This window comes from Pistacia vera, unplaced genomic scaffold (assembly GCF_008641045.1).
Source record: "Pistacia vera cultivar Batoury unplaced genomic scaffold, PisVer_v2 Contig795, whole genome shotgun sequence".
Lineage (NCBI taxonomy): Eukaryota > Viridiplantae > Streptophyta > Magnoliopsida > Sapindales > Anacardiaceae > Pistacia > Pistacia vera.
The window spans coordinates 145,932-166,687 of record NW_022196662.1 but is presented as its reverse complement, the minus strand read 5'-3'; the positions used below and the strand labels follow the sequence as shown (position 1 = coordinate 166,687).

Below are 20,756 nucleotides of genomic sequence, written 5' to 3'. Positions count from 1 at the left end.
ATATATATATCGAGCATATGTTCAATAATAAAATCCCAAACCAAAAAAAAGAAAAAATTATTTGATAATTTCAGTAAATTAAATCAATATGAAAACAGAAAAATTTGTTGGAAAGTTAATGAAACTTAAAATTATTGATAATACTTTAATGATGTGTGTGTACATTATTAGATAGTATTATGATGTATTTTTTAATTATTCAATTAATTTTTCATGATCCCAGTATCGATGAAGAGATTATTTCCAAGTAATTAAAAAAAAAAAAAAAAAAAAGTTTATACATCTAAATTGATGTGACATTATCCTTTCTATTCATATTGTTGATCTTCATTTAACAAATTAATTTAATTTTTTGTTTACTTCGTTATCCATTTTTTACTATATTAATTATTTGTATATACAATATTTTGGAAGCAAAAACTTGTATTGGAAATTCTTGATAAATATTGCTGGTATGAATAGGAAAAGGATAAAAAAAGTGCAAGTGCAGTAGGAGAGAAACAAATTCAGAAAGTAAAAAGATAACGTCGTCCCTACCGTATCTACAGAGGGGCCAAAGGATCTGTGAATTACTGAATTATATTACTCCACTTGTCCTTAATCGTGGACATACCGATGTATACATGAGTGGGGGCTGGTGACCCCTCTCAAAAAACAAAAAATTCTTATACTTGTTTTAGTTTTTTTCTACATTTTTTTTTTTTTTTACATGTGAAATTTCGCATATCAAATTATTTGCATAAAACTATAAGAAATGATATAATAAATCTTCATATCAATTTGCTTCAAGAATTTGACAAAACACTTAATCTAGTTAATCAGAAAGTAAAATAAATACAGAGGACTAAGCCTCAATGGGGATACAAAATTAACTAAAACAAGAACAAGTACTTAAACATACATATGAATGCAGCCATGAAAGAGCAGCAATGGTGACTTTATTTTAACATTCAACGCCTACACGCACACAGAAGCAGTAGTAACTTAATTAACCTAATTTGTCTCAAATTTCAGGCCGGATACTTCTAGTTTGATTCCTGTGATTTCATCCAAACCCTCTTCCATTTCAGCTGTAAGAAAATTCTTCCAATCTCCAATGACGCCACGCCTGAAAAACAAACTTTTGGGTATCTTAGAATGAAACACAACTCCATTTTTGTTTACCTCCAAGCTCTTCATTAGCCTGTCCAAGCTTGATCTCCACAACACTTTATCAACCTCATCTTCATTAACAAATGGTCATCCAAGAAACGATGCTAGCCTTTTCACTTCCCCTTTCGGATCTCTTTTAAGATCTTCATACTTCAAGAACAATATCTTGTTAGGCATCTTCAAGCTATCGGACCAATACTGTAAAACATGATCAAGATTCGGTCCGAAGTAGTGAAATCCTTCGCGAAATTCATCATAAAATTTTTCTATAGGATATGGTTCAGAAATTGTTCCTAATACTTTGTTTATGTTGATGTAGTGATATTTTGCTGGAAATGCATCAAAGTTCCTGTTTGCAGTTTGAAAGGTTTTGGCGCCAATTGAGTTCAGTTGCTGCAGTTGGTTTGACGTGTGTAAGCTGCAGAATTTGGTGCTTTTTTGATGATTTGTTTAGGTGTGATTAAGACCTGTAAATGATGTGTTTTGTGTATGCTTTAGTTGGTTGTTAGAGTTTAAATTCAAAATATGAAAATATCCCTGCTGTAGTTGTTGTAATAGTGGATATTTTAGTTGCATTGTTGTATAAATTATCAGTCTTAGTGTAATGTTATAAGCTTCCATATATTCTTCCAGTTTTTCCTTTCTTTTCTTTGAATTCTCCGGCCATAACACCATCAAATGGTATCAAAGCCAGCTTAAGAAATCTGAAAAGCTCTTCCTCATATAATCAACCCTTCACTTTGTCTTCAAGAATTCCACTCTGCCTCCAAGAACTCCCTTGTTTCAGACCATCTGCTTGAACTAATGGTTGCTCAATCAGCCTTGATGTCACCTCCAGCTTTCAATGGAAAACACTATCATATATGGACTATAAAAATGAAGGCTTTCCTCCGGGGTCAAGGCTTGTGGTAGTATGTAGAGGAGAATAGGCAGCCATCACCCTTGGGACCAAACCCCACCTTGAACCAGATCAGAATGCATGAAGAAGAAGCTGCCAAGGCACCGAGAGCCCTATCTCACATCCATGCAGCTATAACCAACCTTGTGTTCACAAGGATTATGGCATATGAAACTCCAAAGGAGGCGTGGGACAAGTTGAGAGAAGAATGCATGGGAAGCAACACAACAAGGAATATGCAAGTATTGAACCTGAGAAGGGAGTTTGAGTTGTTGAGGATGAAAGAATCAGAGAAAGTGAAGGAGTATGTTGACAGGCTGATGAGTGCGGTCAACAAAATCAGGTTGTTAGGAGTGGAGTTAACAGATAGAAGAGTTGTAGAGAAGGTCTTAGTGAGCTTACCCGAAAGGTTTGAGTCCAAAATTTCTTCCCTTGAGGACTCAAAGGATATGTCTCAGATCACCTTGACTAAGCTTGTTCATGCACTCCAAGCTCAAGAGCAAAGAAGACTCTTGAGGTAAGAAGACACAAGTGAGGGTGCAATGATAGCAAATAAAAAGGGCAAGCCTGTACAAGGACATAACAGGAGCTACTAGTGGGAAAAACCAGGTAGGGTGAAGGAGTATCCTGCCTACTCTCACTGCAAAAAGAAAGGGCATTCCGAGAGGAAGAGCTGGTTCAGACCAGGGATACAATGCAAAGGTTGCAAGCAGTTTGGGCACATAGATAAGGTCTGCACGAACAAGGGAAATTAGCTACCACAGCAAGCTCAAGTTGGAGAAGATCAATCACAATGTCAAGAGGCTAAACAACTCTTTGTGGCCTCTTGCTACGCATCACAAATCAGCAATGAAGCTTGGCTGATTGACAGTGGCTGCAGACCTACACAAATTCATTAATCTGGACAAGTCATATAGCTCTAGAGTTAAGATAGGAAATGGTGACTCTGTGGAGGTCAAAGGCATAGGAGATGTTGTTGTCCAAATACAATCAGGTACTAAAATCATCCCTAATGTCTTGTATGTACCTGAAATTAGTCAAAATTTGTTAAGTGTTGGGCAAATGTTAGAGAAGGGTTATTCTCTACATTTTCAAAATCAGGCCTGTGTTATATTAGATGGTGATGGAAATGAATTAATGTGTGTGACAATGATGGGAAAAAACTTCTCGATTGAGGGGAAAAAACTTCTCGATTGAGTGGAAGAAACCTGGTAATTTAGGTTTAACATCTAGACTGGAAGAATCATAACTTTAGCACAAAAGGATTGGCCATTTTCACTATAATGGCCTCAAAAAGCTTAGGAGCAGAAACATGGTTTTGGACCTACCTGAGATTGAAGAGAAGAAGAGTCTTTACAGTGCTTGCCAACTTGGTAAGCTCAGTAGGCCACCTTTTCCCACGAATCAGGTTTGGAGAGCAACTGAAAAACTCCAGCTGATCCACACTGATGTTTGCGACCCTATGCAAGCTGAATCCATGAGTGGAAGCAAGAATTTTGTGCTATTTATTGATGACCTCACATGGATGACTTGGGTGTATTTTCTAAAGCAAAAGAATGAGGTTGCTACAGTATTTAAAAGTTTTAAGCTGCTAGTGGAGAATCAAACAGGGCTGAGTATCAAGACTATAAGAAGTGACAATGGGATAGAATACACATCAAAGGAGTTTGATTCCATTTGCAAAGAAGCAGGGATCAAGCATCAATTCACTACTCCATATACTCCACAACAAAATAGAGTTATGAAAGGAAGAATAGGACACTCATGGATGGCTAGGTGTATGATTGTAGAGAAAAAGTTGCCAAGAATGTTTTGGGCTGAAGCTGTCAACATAGGGGTCTATATTCTCAATAGACTCCCAACCAAGGCTGTCAAGAATCAGACTCCATTTGAAGCTTGGAGTAGAGTCAAAGCGATAGTAAGCAGTCTTAAAGTATTTAGGAGCATTTGCTAGTAATGGTTCCAACAAATAAGAGGAGCAAGTTAGATGAAAAATCAAAAGTGGGAATCTTTATAGGGTACAATAGTCAGTCCAAAGGCTATAGGTTCTACATTCCTAAATCTAAAAGAATTGTGATTACAAGGGATGTAAGGGTTGATAAGAGAGCAATCTAGAATTAGGAGGAGAAAAAAATTGATGAAGAAGGCAAACTATAGTAGCCAACCGAAAGTCTGATTGATGAGGCTGAAATTGAAGAGGATGAAGAGCTTTCGGTTAGAGGGACCAAAACCTTGGCTGATGTTTATGCAAGAAGTAATATGGTTGTGCTTGAAGCAAGGAACTATGATGAAGCTACTAAGTCAGAAGCCTAGAGAAATGCAATGTAGGAGGAGATGTCAATGATAGAGAAGAACAACACCTGGGAACTTGTTGACATACTTGGAAATAGGAAAGTGATCCAAGTGAAGTGGATTTATAAGAAGAAACTCAATCCTGATGGATCAGTCCACAAACACAAGGCAAGGTTGGTGGTTAAGGGGTCTGCACAGTAGCATAGGGTGGATTTTTCAGACACTTTTGCTCCGGTGGCCAAGCATGACACTATCAGGTTACTTCTTGCTTTAGCAGCTCAATTTGGCTGGAAAATTTTCCAGCTTGATGTTAAATCAACATTTCTAAATGGTTGGTTGAGTGAGGAAATTTTGTGGAGCAACCTAAAGGTTATCAAGTCAAGGGTGAAGAAGATAAAGTGTATCTACTGAAGAAGGCCTTATATGGCTTGAAGCAAGCACCTAGAGCCTGGTACAACCAGATAAATAACTATCTAAGAAACCAAGGATATGCTAGAAGTCCTAATGAGCATACACTTTATGTTAGGGAGACTAAATGTGACTTGATTGTAGTCTCTTTGTATGTAGATGATCTGCTGATTATAGGGAGTAATGTTGAACAATTGAACCATTTAAGAAGTCCATGCAAAGTGAATTTGAGATGATTGATTTAGGGGAAATGACATACTTCCTTGGTATGGAAATAAATCAGTCTAATGATAGGATTTTTGTGTGCCAAGAAAGGTATACAAATGAAGTTCTTAGGAAGTTTGGCATAGAGAATTGCAAACCAATGGACACTCCATTGGTTCCCAATTTGAAGTTAAGCAAGGATGATGGTGCAATGAGAGTGGATGAGGGGCTATTTAGAAGCTTAATTGGATACTTGCTATACTTGACAGCTACACGACCTGATCTCATGTTTGCCTCCAACTATCTTTCCAGGTTCATGAGTAATCCGAGTGAGTTGCATTTCAGGGCAGCCAAGAAAGTATTAAGGTATGTGAAAGGAAGCACTGGGCTTGGCATTTGGTTCAAAAAGTCTGAAAATCGGAAGTTGCTGGGCTATACTGACAGTGACTGGGGAGGATCTTTTGATGAAATGAAGAGCACCTTAGGTTATGTGTTTTACATAAACTCTGGTGCAATTTGTTGGCTGTCAAAGAAACAGCAGACTGTGGCTCAGCAATAGTAGAAGCAGATTATATATCTGCTACAACAGCTGTGAACCAAGCCATTTGGCTTAGGAAAATTTTGGCAGACTTGAAGCAAAACCAGGGAAGTCCAATCTAATTCTGTGTGACAAACAGTCTGCAGTTGCCATGGCAAAAAATCCAGTACTTCACGACAGAACCAAGCATATCAAGATAAAATTTCACGTTGTGAGGGAAGCTGAGTATAATGGCGAAGTTAGTTTAATTCATTGCAGGGGTGAAAATCAAACTGTTGATATTATGACCAAAGCATTGTCCAAAGCCAAGTTTGAAGATCTTAGGCTCAAACCTGTTGTTTCCAACAAAAATATCAAGGAGGAGTGTTGATGCAGTGATATTTTGCTGGAACTGCATCAAAGTTCCTATTTGCAGTTTGAAAGGTTTTGGCACCAATTGAGTTCAGTTACTGCAGTTGGTCTGACATGTGTGAGCTGCAGAATTTGGTGCTTTTTTGATGATTTGTTTAGGTGTGATTAAGACCTGTAAATGATGTGTTTTGTGTATGCTTTAGTTGGTTGTTGGAGTTTAAATTCAAAATATAAAAATTTCCCTACTGTAGTTGTAGTAACAGTGGGTATTTTAGTTGCATTGTTGTATAAATTATCAGTCTTAATGTAATGTTATAAGCCTTCCATATATTCTTCCAGTTTTTCTTTTCTTTTCTTTGAATTATCCGGCCATAACAGCATCAGTTTAAATAGTGCCAAAGTGACAAAAAAATGTCTTTCGGGTTTTGGGGAGAGATTAAGATTTGAAATATCGAAGAATAAATCATATATTCTACTGTTCTTACGTGTTCATGAGGATTTTTCAGTTGAAGCTCATCCTTAATGCCGCCATTTGGATCTTTATTTTTTATTCCCATGATGGAAACACAAAGGGCCTTAAGCCATGTAGTTCCTGTTTTCATAGAGGAAGTCAAGAAAATATCATCAGAACGAGGTTCAAAATGAGAATGAAAGTTTCGAAAACCTTGAATGACTTCGACACTGTACCAAAAGCCTTGCCATTGGTAAAGGATACAGGAGTTCCATATCAATTTCTTGGGAAGTTGATCAAGGAATTCTTGCTTCAACTATGAATCTTTTCGATTTCCATGTGGCGTGCTGTCGTAGGCACCCAGAGTTAAAACCTAAAAATACACGTAGTAGTGTAAGTCAGGGGCGATCCCACGAAGAGTGTCTAGCCGAATTTGATGTTATGTGAACAAAGCTGGGGGGTTTTGTGTAAAACAGAAAACAATCTCAGCAAAAAACAAAAACATTTAATTCGAATTCAATTAATATAACGAAACTTGGTCTCCGTCAACATCCACCATCGGAATCTTACAACTGATCATTGACGCGAAGATAATCAATTCACCCATTGAATATTCACCGTTGGGGAACTAATTTCCTATCTCTCCTTAATTGTAATTAATCAGGAAACAAGCGATCCTAATAATCTTACCCTAAACAACCTAGACAAGCGCTCAAGATTTAATCTAGTGGCAGCCTTAAGAATTAGAGAGATCGATGAAGCTAAACAACACAAACACAAGCGGTTGTATTTAATTTAGTTGAATGTTCTTCGTAAGGTTATTAATTCCTGACGCAGCAAATTACTAACCCTAATTGCTTCGCAAGTTGGAGGGATCAAACAATTACGGATTTGTATCTAACTTAGCAGTAGATTGCGACAATTAATAAACTAGTAGGCCTCCCTAGTAATTAAATGAACAATCATAAAATTAGGCATAGAAAAACATCCAATACTCAAACAAAATTGAACACAAAGAAATTATATTAAATCTCACAGTTTATCGATTCGAGGCTTCCGTTTACTTCGACCAAGTTATCAAAATCAGCCTCTCATGGCCATCACCGAATTACAGAGGAAAAGTTCAGAGAAAACCAGAGAGAGGCATGTGTCCACCAAAAAAAAAAAACTAATCTGATCTCTCTCCCAAAAATCTAATTCAAGTGTTGAATCCAACTCAATCTCTAAAATCAATTATCCTATATGATTCTAATTATTGAAAATACAATAAAGTCTTAAAAATAAAAATAGGAAAGTGATGTGTCCAGCTGTAACTCGTGTGTGCCATGTCTTCAAATCTTCCAATAATAAACTGCCTCTTGACTTGCATTACAAGGCAGAATGTTCCAGAACATCGGCAGTGCAGATGCGTCAACTTCAAGCCCAATTAAAACATTGATGCAGCAATTATCCTCCAAACTCAAAACATAAGGTAGATATATTTCTTAGCGTTCTACAGAATTTGAATCATCTCAATCGGAGCTCAGATGAGAGAGTTATGCCCAAAATACGAAACAACGTCAAAAATGTCCGAATTCACTTAATAGTTCCGTTTTGCAATTAACGCTCCCATTTGCTTCCTAAGTCAAAATAAGAATAAAAATCAGTACATTTTAGGCAGCAAATAGGTATAAAAGACTAGGCATTAAGGGGGGTAAATATGACATTTTGCATTCTCATCAAATTCCCCCACACTTAGCTTTTGCACGTCCTGGGCAAACTAATTCAAACAAACACTACACTCCAGTCAAATCCAGAACACCATCATCTCAAGTCATATCCAGAACATTAACATGATGCATAAGAAACAGTATTTAATCCATGCATATTCATACCTAACTTAGGAAGCAGCAAAATAAAATAAAGTAGAGTTAATGACATTCATCTCTCTTCATTTTCCACAATTACTCTCAATAGTCAATGCAAACAAGGAAACTAATCACAAACAATTCGTGTACAACTCACCTCTCAATTTTCTTTTTACTGTTTCTCTTTACTACTACAAACTGGGTAGCAAACTAAGGATACAAATTTTTTTTTTTTTTTTTTTTTTTTTTGAAAAAGAATGAGTGCATTTTATGCTCCATCTCATTTCATGGTTGTGTTTAGAGTGAGTGCGTTTTACGCTCCATCTCGACTCACCCAATACCTTTTTTTCTTTTTTCCTATTTGCTTAAACCCAAATTTAGGACTAGCTTAAGAGAAACAATTTTTTTTTCTTTTCTTTTAAGGGTTGTTGTACACTCCTCAATCATGCTTCGTCACCAAGTCTACACAACTTCTCAAGACATATTATTTCAAACTACAAAGATTTAAATATGATTGACTCTATTTTATGAAAGATTGCTAACATCCTAAGTCAAGGAATTCTCAACAACAAGTCAAGTTACTATTATGCATCACTAGACGTTCAAAGACATGACTTAAAGCATAAACCTCCTAAAAACAAATGCGGAATTCGTTTAAGGTGTACGTGGCGTTGTTATACCCGAGGTTGCCAAGTACGCTAGGCAGTTTTTAAGGCGGGTTCTGGTTTCCAGCCAATATACCCTTAAACTAGGCAGATTTTTGTTTTTTTTTTTTTTTTTTTTTTACACTAAAGACAGACCTAAACAAAACCTAAATCCCCCCCCCCACACTTAAAACTGACATTGTCCCCAATGTAAGATGAAATGTAAAGAAAAGGAAACCATAACACAAATTTAAAATGCTAGAAAAGAAAACAAACTCCCCTTGGGTTGCCTCCCAAGCAGCGCTTTGTTTGTTGTCGTTGGCCGACTCAAACTGTCGTCTTCAATCTGAATAAGTCGGGTCCTCAAGGTCCAATCCTGCCACATTTTCTTCTTGGAGACCTTCATAGACAGTCTTAAGTCTATGGCCATTCACCTTGAACACTTTCGAAGTTCCTAAACTTTGAATTTCAACTGCACCATGAGGAAAAATATTAGTAACAACAAAAGGTCCAATCCAACGAGAACGCAACTTACCTGGAAACAAACGAAGTCGTGAATGTATAGAAGGACTCTTTTGACCAACTTAAACTCTTTCCTAGAGACTATCCTGTCATGAAAAGCCTTCATCTTTTCCTTGTAAATCCTTGCATTCTCATAGGCCTCATTGCGAATTTCCTCTAACTCTGCACTTGCAATTCCTATGTTCTCCACTTTCATCCATCTTCATGTTAAAACTCTGAAGCCCAATAAGCCTTGTGTTCTAACTCAACTGGAAGATGGCATGTTTCCCAAACACCAAACGAAAAGGTGACATACCAATGGGCGTCTTATATGCAGTCCTATATGCCCACAAGGCATCATCCAAACGCAAACTCCAGTCTTTTCTACTTGGATTGACCGTTTTCTCAATGTGGACTTGATCTCTCGATTTGACACTTCGTTGTCCACTAGTTTGCGGATGATAGGCAGTAGACACTTGTGGGTTACATGATACTTTCGCAGCAAAGCTCCACAGTTCGATTGCAAAAGTGAGTGCCTCGATCACTTATAGAGCTCTTGGAATTCCAAACCTGCAGAAAATGTTAGACTTGAAAAATCTGCAACAACTTTAGAATCATCAGTTCTAGTGGCTTTAGCTTCCACCATTTCGAGACATAATCAACAGCAAGCAAAATAAAACATAACCAAAAGATACAGGAAACGGTCCCATGAAGTCGATGCCCCAAACATCAAAAATTTCGCAAAATAGTGGGGGTTTGTGGATCTCATTTTTTTGGGATAATTATGTCCGTTGACAATTATCGCATGACTTACAAAAAAAGTATGAATCTCGAAATAAGATGGCCAAAAGAAACCACATTCTAGCACTTTTCTCGCTGTCCTCTTAGCTCCAAAGTGACCTCCACATGCATAAAATGACAAAAGGTGAGAATGGAAAAAATTTCAGTTTTCTGAACGCACCTTCTTATTACTTGATCTGCACAAGCTTCCATAAGTAGGGGTCATCCCACACGTAGTATTTGGATCACTCTTGAGCTTATCTCTGAGCCCTAGACAAACAAGAGGCAAGATTTTAGTAACCAAATATTACAAGATTCGCATACCAAGGTAATGTCACACTCGTGGAGAACAATTGCTCATCAGGGAACATTTCTTGCAAATGAAGTTCATCCTCCACGTGAACTAGACGACTCAAATGATCCGCGACACAATTTTCGTCTCCTTTTTGTCTTTGATCTCCAAATTGAATTCACTCAAGAGAAGTATACACCTTATTATCTCGGTTTTGCCTTTTTTCTCGTATCAAATAACGCAAGATGCCTGATAGAAAAAAAACAACTATTTAGTACCAAGCAAATAAGATCGAAACTTTTCTAAAGCAAAAAAAACAGCTAAAAGTTCTTTCTCAGTGGTGGAATAATTTTCTGGGCATCATTCAAAATCCTGGAAGCATAATAAAATGGCATGAGATGCTTTTCCAATCCTTTGACCCAAAACAGCGCCTACTGCATAATCACTTGCGTCGCACATATCTCAAAAGGAACATTCCAGTCAGGGGCGGATAACTGGGGTAGAAGTCAGCAGTTCCCTCAGCTTGTCAAACGCCACTTTACATGACTCACGAGCTCAAAAAAAAACACATCCTTTTGCAGCAATTACATGGGGTAATGCTATTTGGAGAAGTCCTTGATGAATCTTCGATAAAAACCTGCATGTCCAAGAAAAGAACGAACTTCCCGCACACTAGTGGGTAAGGTTAAGATTGAATAATGTCAACTTTGGCTTTATCTACCTCAATGCCCCTAGATGAAACAACATGACCCAAAACTAGACCTTGATCTACCATAAAATGACATTTTTCAGAATTTAAAACAAGGCTAGTTTCTATGCATCTTTGAAGAACAAGTGTAAGGTTATGTAAACAATTATCAAAAGAGTTTCATAAACTGTGAAATCATCCATAAAAACTTCTATGATATGCTCAACATAATCTGAAAATATGCAACCATACACCTTTGGAAAGTGGCAGGGGCGTTGCAAAGGCCAAAGGGCATACGGCGATATGCAAAAGTTCCAATGGGCATGTAAAAGTCGTCTTCTCTTGATCTCCGGGGCAATGCAATCTGAAAATAACCTGAAACCATCAAGGAACAGTAGTAAGAATGACCAGCTAACCTTTCAAGCATTTGATCAATAAAAGGTAAAGGAAAGTGGTCCTTGCGGGTTACAGCATTTAATTTCCTGTAATCTATACAAACCCGCCACCCATTTTGAACACGGGTAGGAACTAACTCCCATTCTGATTTTCAACAGTTATTCCGTCTTTTTAGGAACCACTTGAACAGGGCTAACCCAATGCTATCTGAAATGGGATAAATCACTCCAACTTCAAGAAGTTTCAGGATCTCCTCTTCACAACATCCATCAAGGCGGATTCAATTCTTTGCGGTTGACGGAAAGGTTTGCTCCTTCTTCAAGCAGGAACGATGCATGCATGTAGAAGGACTAATTCTTTAATATCCGCAATTTTCCAACAATAGCGTCTTATGCTCTAAGGACCTGCACAAGTTTCTCTTCTTGCGATGCACTAAGTTTGCTAGAGAGATCACCGGTAACGTTTCTTGTCTCCAAGGAAACACGTACTTGAGGTAGCTGGGAGGGGCTTCAATTCTGGAATGGGGGCCTGCAAAACAGAGGGTAAAGGCCTCTCATCAGAAATTGGTAATGCCATAAAGAAAACGTTACCTGACTGCTGTAACTTTGGAGAATCGTTCAAAGTGCAACAGTTTCCGCAAATCAGAACTCCAAGCTAATTCCTCATCCTCTTTCTCAAGATGCTCACTAATGGCAACTTCCAATCCATCTTCTCTGTCAAGTTCAAAAACTTCCTGTGCTAAAGAATCAATCACATCAATAGAATAACATGATATATCACATCATCAGGATATTTCATGGCATCATAAATATTAAACTTGACAATTTCACCATCAAATTCATGGTAAGTATACCACTATGAACATCTATCTTAGTCTTGGAAGTTTTTAAGAATGGTCTTCCTAACAAAAATAGGAGCAGTTTGATCACCATTTTCCATATCAAGCACATAGAAATCAGTAGGGAAGACTAAGCCATAACTTGAACAAATATCTTCAACTACTCCCTTAGGAGGCATAGATCTATCACAGTAATGAATCACCACACCAGTTTTATTCAAAGGCTCAAGTTTCAAAGAAGCATAAAAGAGTATGGCATGACATTTATAGAAGCTCCTAAGTCTATCATGGCCTTCTCAAACCTAGTGTACTATCGTACAAGGGATAGTAAACATACCTGGATCCTTGCATTTCGCTGGAAGTTTTCTTTGAATTACGCAGAAACTTTTCTCCCACTCTCACCTTTTCACACCCTTTAGTTTTGTTTCCTCTTAAGTGTACACAATTCCTTCAAGAATTTAGCATCAGACGGGTACTTGTTTAATAGCATCTAAAAGTGGAATATTTACCTGCATCACGAAAAATCTCATACATATTCTGTTTTGCTCATCTTTTCTGGATTCTGCTAAAGCTTGAGGAAAAGGTGGTACTGGTTTTTACTCAGACAAAGGCGGAAACTTTGCTTAGGAAAACTTCGTCGGTAGGAATATTGCGTCTACAATACATCTTTCTCCTTTTTTCCTTCGACGATGCAGGGGCCGTCTTTGTTGGAATCTCAACCTCTTTACCACTTCTCAAGACAATCGCACTTGCATTTTCTTTTGGGTTGACCACTGTTTGAGAGGGTAATTTCCTGAATTTGTGCCTCCAGCTACTAATTGCAGTTGCCATTGCCCCATTGATTCTCTAAAATTTGGACACTAGCTCTCGTCTCCTGTTGAAATTGCAAAGTGTTAGTAGCAAGAGACTTAACAATATCTTCTAAAGACATACCAGAATTAGCAGTTTGGTCTGGTTGTTGTCTAGGGGGGTATTGCTGCTTGTACTGTGGTAATTTGGGCGGTTTTGAGGGTAGGGCTGACTCATTTGTTGATTTCCATAGCCGAGATTAGGGTGATCCCTCCATCCAGGGTTATAGTGCTCGAATAAGGATCATACTTCCTTTGCGGTTGTCCAGGGAAACCACCTGCTGCATTCACTTGCTCAACAGGCTCCTCTGAAGAGTTGGGACATGTCAGTTGGATGCCCTACTACCGAACAAATCCCGCAAGCCTTCACTGGTGCATGTTACCTACAGCCATTGACGAAAAGAGAAGTTAGACTAGAATTTGTTGTTCTAGGGAAGAAATATTTACTCATTATCACGCCTAGATGGAAGGTCAAGCCTACTGCCAAACTGTTGAGAATTGGCTGCCATATTTGCAATCAAAGTTCTCGCGGCTCGGGAGTCTTATCCACCAACGCTCCTCCATTGCAGCATCAATCATGCTCCTATCAGTATATGTAAGGCCCTCATAGAAATATTGGATAAGTAACTGCTCACATCTGATGATGGGGGCAGCTTGCACACAATTTTTAAAACGCTCCCAGTATTCATGTAAGGACTCTCGTTGTGCTGCCTTATACCACAAATTTCTTTCCGATGTTTGCTGCCCTCGAAGCTGGGAAGTTTCTCCAAAAATAATCTCTCATCTTTCCATGTGGTTATAGTTCCGGAGGGTAGATAATAGAGCCAACCTTAGCGCATCTTCAAAGAAAACGGGAGCTCTTAATTTGATTGCTCCTCGGTCACCTCCGTAGGTTTCATACTCGTGCAAACCACATGAAGCTCTTTAGATGCTGTGAGGATCTTCACCTGCAAGACCATGAAAAGTGGGCAAGAGATGTATTAGTCCAGATTTCAATTCAAAAGTAGTAGCAGCATCTAAAACAGGAAAAGTTATGCATAAAGGTGCTTGATTCAAATCAGGGGCAGCAAGCTCTTTCAAAGTCGATTTCCAGCCATGACGTCTTCTTCTAATCAGAATGCTTCCTCAAAATCTCTCCGAACTTCCTTTCTTAACTTGCGCAAAGTGGTCTCTATTTCCGGATCGAATATTAAATCACCAAGATGAGAGGACCTGGCATAAAACAAAAAATCCATAAAAGAAAAAAGGAAAATAATGAAAACCGACTAAAAAAAAATAAAATAAAAAAAAAAAATTGACCAGAAACACAAAAACAGCCAAAAACCCTATCAAACAACGTTTTTGGCCTCGAGAGGGTGGGGCTAGTGAATCCTTAATGGATTAACTACTCTGTGCAGAATTTCGTTTTCTTCGAAACGGGTACTACGCACCACTCCTAATTCAACCAAAATTCCTGCCGTGAACAGTACTGCCAAAAAAATATTTTTTTTCTGGAAAATAAAAATAAAATAACAAAAACAAGATAAAAATCACAACAAACACAAAACAAAAAAATCAACTAGAATCACTCCCCGGCAACGGCGCCAAAATCTGGCGTGCTGTCGTAGGCACCCAGAGTTAAAACCTAAAAATACACGTAGTAGTGTAGTCAGGGTCGATCCCACGAAGAGTGTCTAGCCGAATTGATGTTATGTGAACAAAGCTGGGGGGTTTTGTGTAAAACAGAAAAACATCTAGCCAAAAAAAAAACAATTTAATTCGAATTCAATTAATATAACGAAACTTGGTCTCCGTCAACATCACATCGGAATCTTACAACTGATCATTGACGCGAAGATAATCAATTCACCCATTGAATATCAACGTTGGAACTAATTTCCTATCTCTCCTTAATTGTAATTAATCAGGAAACAAGCGATCCTAATATCTTACCCCTAAACAACCTAGACAAGCGCTCAGATTTAATCTAGTGGCAGCCTTGATTAGAGAGATCGATGAAGCTAAACAACACAAACACAAGCGGTTGTATTTAATTTAGTTGAATGTTCTTCGTAAGGTTATTAATTCTGACGCAGCAAATTACTAACCCTAATTGCTCGCAAGTTGGAGGGATCAAACAATTACGGATTTGATATCTAACTTAGCAGTAGATTGCGACAATTAATAAACTAGTAGGCCTCCCTAGTAATTAAATGAAACAATCATAAAATAGGCATAGAAAAACATCCAATACTCAAACACGAAAATTAACACAAAGAAAATTATATTAAATCTCACAGTTTATCGATTCCGAGGTCCGTTTACTCGACCAAGTTATCAAAATCAGCCTCTCATGGCCATCACCGAATACAGAGGAAAAGTTCAGAGAAAACCAGAGAAAGGCGTGTGTCCACCAAAAAAAAAAAAAAAACTAAATGATCTCTCCTCCCAAAAAACTAATTCAAGTGTTTGAATCCAACTCAATCTCCTAAATCAATTATCCTAATCTGATTCTAATTAATTGAAAATACAATAAAGTCTTAAAATAAAAATAGGAAAGTGATGTGTCCAGCTGTAACTCGTGTGACATGTCTTCAAATCTCCAATAATAAACTGCCTCTTGGACTTGCATTACAAGGCAGAATGTTCCAGAACATCGGCAGTGCAGATGCGTCAACTTCAAGCCCAATTACAACATGATGCAGCCATTATCTCCCAAACTCAAAACATAAAAGTTGTAGATATATTTCTAGAGTTCTACAGCATTTGAATCATCTCAATCGGAGCTCAGATGAGAGAGTTATGCCCAAAATACGAAAAAACGTCAAAAATGTCCGAATTCACTTAATTAGTTCCGTTTTGCAATTACGCTCCCGTTTGCTTCCTAAGTCAAAATAGAATAAAAATCAGTACATTTTAGGCAGCAAATAGGGATAAAAGACTAGCATTAAGGGGGTAAATATGACATTTTGCATTCTCATCACCCATGCCTAACAAGCTCAAGCTACTTCCGCTTAATGTTTAAATTCATCGACCACATATATAGAGCTTGACTTACTCTACCATAGAAAGTGTGAGGTGGATAGACCAATCATATCCTAACTTTAAAATCAATTGATATAATTAGATGAAAGAAAAACGTGATATAATTTTATTAGATAGATAGACGATTCTATCTTAATTTTTCTTTCTGCAAAGTTTAGAGCTTGCAATACACACAGGAAACAGCATAGAAGCATGGTTTTAAAACTAAGGCTAGACCAACCGATCCCTAATGCGGTCCACTAAATGACTAAAACTCGTTTTAGCCATTGCACAGATTGACCTAGGGTTGAACCGATTGAACAATGTTGAATCGCCAGTTAAACCATTGGGTCAGAGAATTAGTGACATCAACATGACATAAAACCCTTAAAGTTAGCATAAAATTTATTAATTATTAGAGTTTTAAAATTTTATTACATCATACTGACATCAGTATAAAGTAACTAGTCTGACCGTCGGTCGGACTGTGGACTGGCCACTTGATGGGATCAAAGACGGGTATAAAAACTTTGCTTATAAGTGCTAGGAAATTTTTTGCACATGAGTTATTTGAAGGCAATTAATTTAGTGGGTGAGAGTCTGAGATAGACGAGACAAAATTGATATATATAACACTATCAAACTTTCAAAAAGTTTCAACTAACAAAGAAATGGTGATGAAGAAGTGTGGTATAATATAACAATGATCATGTGTTACAATTCACATTGTTGTTACTTTTTAAATTAAATATTAAATGTTTCTAAGATGGGGTGGTTAGGTTTTAATACTATTGTGCTGTCAATCCGGAGAGGATAATTCCCTATTAGGAGAGAAGATATTTAGATTGACTCAATTTAGAAGGAAGATACTTAGATTCCAACTAAGGTAGTCAAAGACCATGCAACTTCCGAATCCTATGTATTTGAATCTTATCTCAACTCTATCATGTAAATGGGTGCTATATAAACCCATCACAACTTGTTTTCAAGGGGGCTGGGCAATTGTTCTAAGCAAATTTTCCTAGGAATTATACTGTTCTTTGTAAGCTCTCAAAAACAATAAGATAACAGTGGACGTAGGCTCAAGTTCTAACTTACCGAACCACTTTAAAAATATCTCTGCCATTTACTTTATTGCATTTATTATTCATCTACTGCTGGTTATCTGTAATCACGCGCACATCCATTCCGGTTCTGACAGGGTCAATCAAAATTCTCTGGTTGGTGTAGATTTATGTATCAACATTTTGGTGCTGGAAGGAAGACTTGATTCACACCAACTCTCCTTGTTTTTCCAGCAAGTCTCAACTTCTTCAGCAAATCCCAGCTTCTTTTTCTAGAATCACGTTATCAAATGTGAAAATCTAAGTAGGATAAAGTCTGAATATGGCTAAGTGGTAAACATAAGATTTGTATCCCTTTAAGTTAGATTTCCGACAGTCTAAGAATCATCCAAATATGAGGTCTGCAGCTCAAGTTATTGTCAAAATACTGAAGCCTATTCCAAATCAGAGTTCTTAGATTGCACGGCCAGACTGCTCAGATTGCGCGCTTAGATCACTCTGATCTTCAACTTCAGATCATGTGGCCAGATCGCTCAAATCGCATGCTCAAACCTCTTAGATTAGAAAGCGCTCTCAAGCTCCCAAGCTCTCCAAGGTTTCTAATCGAGCAATGCTCTCAGATCAAGCTCTCTATGCTTTCTGATCAAGCAACGCTCTCAGATTAAGCTCTCCATGCTTTCTGATCAAGCTATGCTCTCAGATCAAGCTCTCCATACTTTTTGATCAAGCCATGCTCTTAGGTCAAGCTTTTCATGCTTTCTGATCGAGCTATGCTCTCAGATCAAGCTCTCCATGCTTTCTGATTGAGCTATGCTTTCATATCAAGCTCTTCATGCTTTCTGATCGAGCTATGCTCTCAGATCAATCTCTTTATGCTTTTTGATCGAGCCATGCTCTCAGATCAAGCTCTTCATGCTTTCTGATCGAGCTATGCTCTCAGATCAATCTCTTTATGCTTTTTGATCGAGCCATGCTCTCAGATCAAGCTCCCCATGCTTTCTAATCGAGCTATGCTCTCAGATCAAGCTCTCCATACTTTCTGATCGAGCTATGCTCTCAGATCAAGCTCCCCATGCTTTTTGACTGAGTAATGCTCTCAGATCAAGCTCTTTATGCTTTTTGATCAAGCAATGCTCTCAGATCAAGTTCTCCATACTTTTTGATCAAGTAATGCTCTCAGATCAAGCTCCCTATGCTTTTTGATCAAGCAATGCTCTCAGATCAAGCTTTCTATAATTTCTGATCGAGTCATGCTCTCAGATCAAGCTTTCCATATTTTCTAATCGAGCAATGCTCTCAGATCAAGCTCTCCATACTTTCTAATCGAGCTATGCTCTGAGATCAAACTCTCTATGCTTTCTGATCGAGCTATGCTCTCAGATCAAGCTCTCCATGCTTTATAATCGAGCAATGCTCTCAAATCAAGCTCCCTATGCTTTCTGATTGAGCAATGCTCTAGATCAAGCTCCCCATGCTTTCTGATCGAGCAATGCTCTTACATCAAACTCTCCATGCTTTTTGATTAAGCACTGCTCTCAGATCAAGTTCTACATGCTTTCTAATCGAGCAATGCTCTTAGATCAAGCTCCTCATGCTTTCTGATCAAGCAATGCTCTCAAATCAAGCTCTTCATGCTTTCTGATCGAGTCATGCTCTCAAATCAAGCTCTTCATGCTTTCTGATCGAGCAATGCTCTCATATCAAAACTTTCCATGCCTTATAATTGAGTTATGCTCTCAGATATCAAGCTCTCCGAGCTTTCTGATCGAGCAATGCTCTCAGATCAAGCTCTCCATGCTTTCTGATTGAGCAATGCTCACAGATCAAGCTCTCCATGCTTTTTGATCTAGCAATGATCTCAGATCAAACTCTCCATGCTTTCTGATCGAGTTATGCTCTCAAATCAAGCTTTCTGTACTTTTTATCGAGCCATGCTCTCAAATCAAGCTCTCCATGCTTTTTTATCGAGCCATGCTCTCAAATCAAGCACTCCATGCTTTCTAATCGAGCAATGCTCTCATACCAAGCTCTCCATGCTTTCTGATCGAGCTATACTCTCAGATCAAGCCTTCCATGCTTTCTAATTGAGCAATGCTCTCAGATCAAGCGCTCCATGCTTTCTGATCGAGCTATGTTCTCAGATCAAGCTCTCCATACTTTTTGATTGAGCTATGCTCTCTGATCAAGCTCTCCGCATTTTCTAATTGAACTCCTCACACTCTCAGATCGAGCTCCTTATGCTCTTTGATCAAGCTCCTTATGCTCTCTGATCGAGCTCCCTATGCTTTTAGATCAAATTCTTTATGCTCTCTGATTAATCTCATAAGCTCGCTTATTTGCTTGAGATCACATGTTCAAGATCTCTCAGATCTCTTAGATCGCGGCAAGCATAATTCAAGTTCTTCAGTTCGAGATTGCAACCTATAGTGCGACAACCATCCAAATCAAAGACATGAGTTTTTGAAGCGCGATTACGCACTCCAAAAACTAGGGGGCTATTGTTGTGCAGTTAATCCGGAGAGCATAATTTCCTATTAAGAGAGAAGATATTTAGATTGACTCAATTTGGAAGGAAGATTTTTAGATTGACTTAGATTCCAACTAAGGTAGCCGAAGATCATGCAACTTCCTAATCATACGCATTTGAATCTTATCTCAACTCTATCATGTAAATGGGTGCTATATAAACCCATCATAACTTGTTTTCAAAGGGGCTGGACAATTGTTCTAAGCAAATTTTCCTAGGAATTATACTATTCTTTGTAAGCTCTCAAAAACAATAATATAACAGTGGATGTAGGCTCAAGTTCTAACTTGCCAAACCACTTTAAAAATCTCTCTACCATTTATTTTATTACATTTATTATTCATCCACTACCGGTTATCTGTAATCACACGCACATCCATTTCGGTTCCGACAGGGTCAATCGAAATTCTCTGGTTGGTGTAGATTTCTATATCAATAAATACTATATGGATATCATTTGACAATCTATTATTTCGAAGAGATTTTAGTCTTAAGCATTGTTGATTGGCTTGAGGATATCATTATGTACTGCCTTATTTGCCATTTGAAGATATTCATTCAAATCTATTTTTGTCTAACTCAAGATACTTGTTCGTACAATTTCAATGCCATTTGAAGACATTCATTCATATCTATTTTATCAATCTCAAGATACTTGTTCGTACAACTTCAGGAGATCGAATTAGTTTCCTAATTGTTTCTTGAGTGGGGGTGAAGCTTTGTTTGTGGAAATTATAGTGTGATTCTTAGCAGCTACTTAATGTATGTATGATCACAATCCAACTTGGATTCAAGTTGGTTTATGTAACACCCCTAAAAAATTACACATCAGTCCCTAGAGGTTTGAAATCTAGCAAAAACACCCCAAATGCAAATCGTTGTCGACTGATCGGCCGTAACGACATACCAAATGCAAATCTCACTCATCCCTTGAGCCATTCCCCAGCAAATCTCGCTAAGATTTGGCTAAAATCGAACCATTTTAAGGCAAATAAACCACCGTCGGTGTTGACAACCCATGCCAAATAGGGCAT

General features: G+C 37.9%; 1 pseudogene; it reads right to left on the bottom strand.

The window, feature by feature from the left end:
- Positions 1 to 993: 993 nt before the first annotated feature.
- Positions 994 to 12,631, bottom strand: LOC116116999 (annotated as a pseudogene).
- Between the last annotated feature and the right edge of the window lie 8,125 nt (positions 12,632 to 20,756).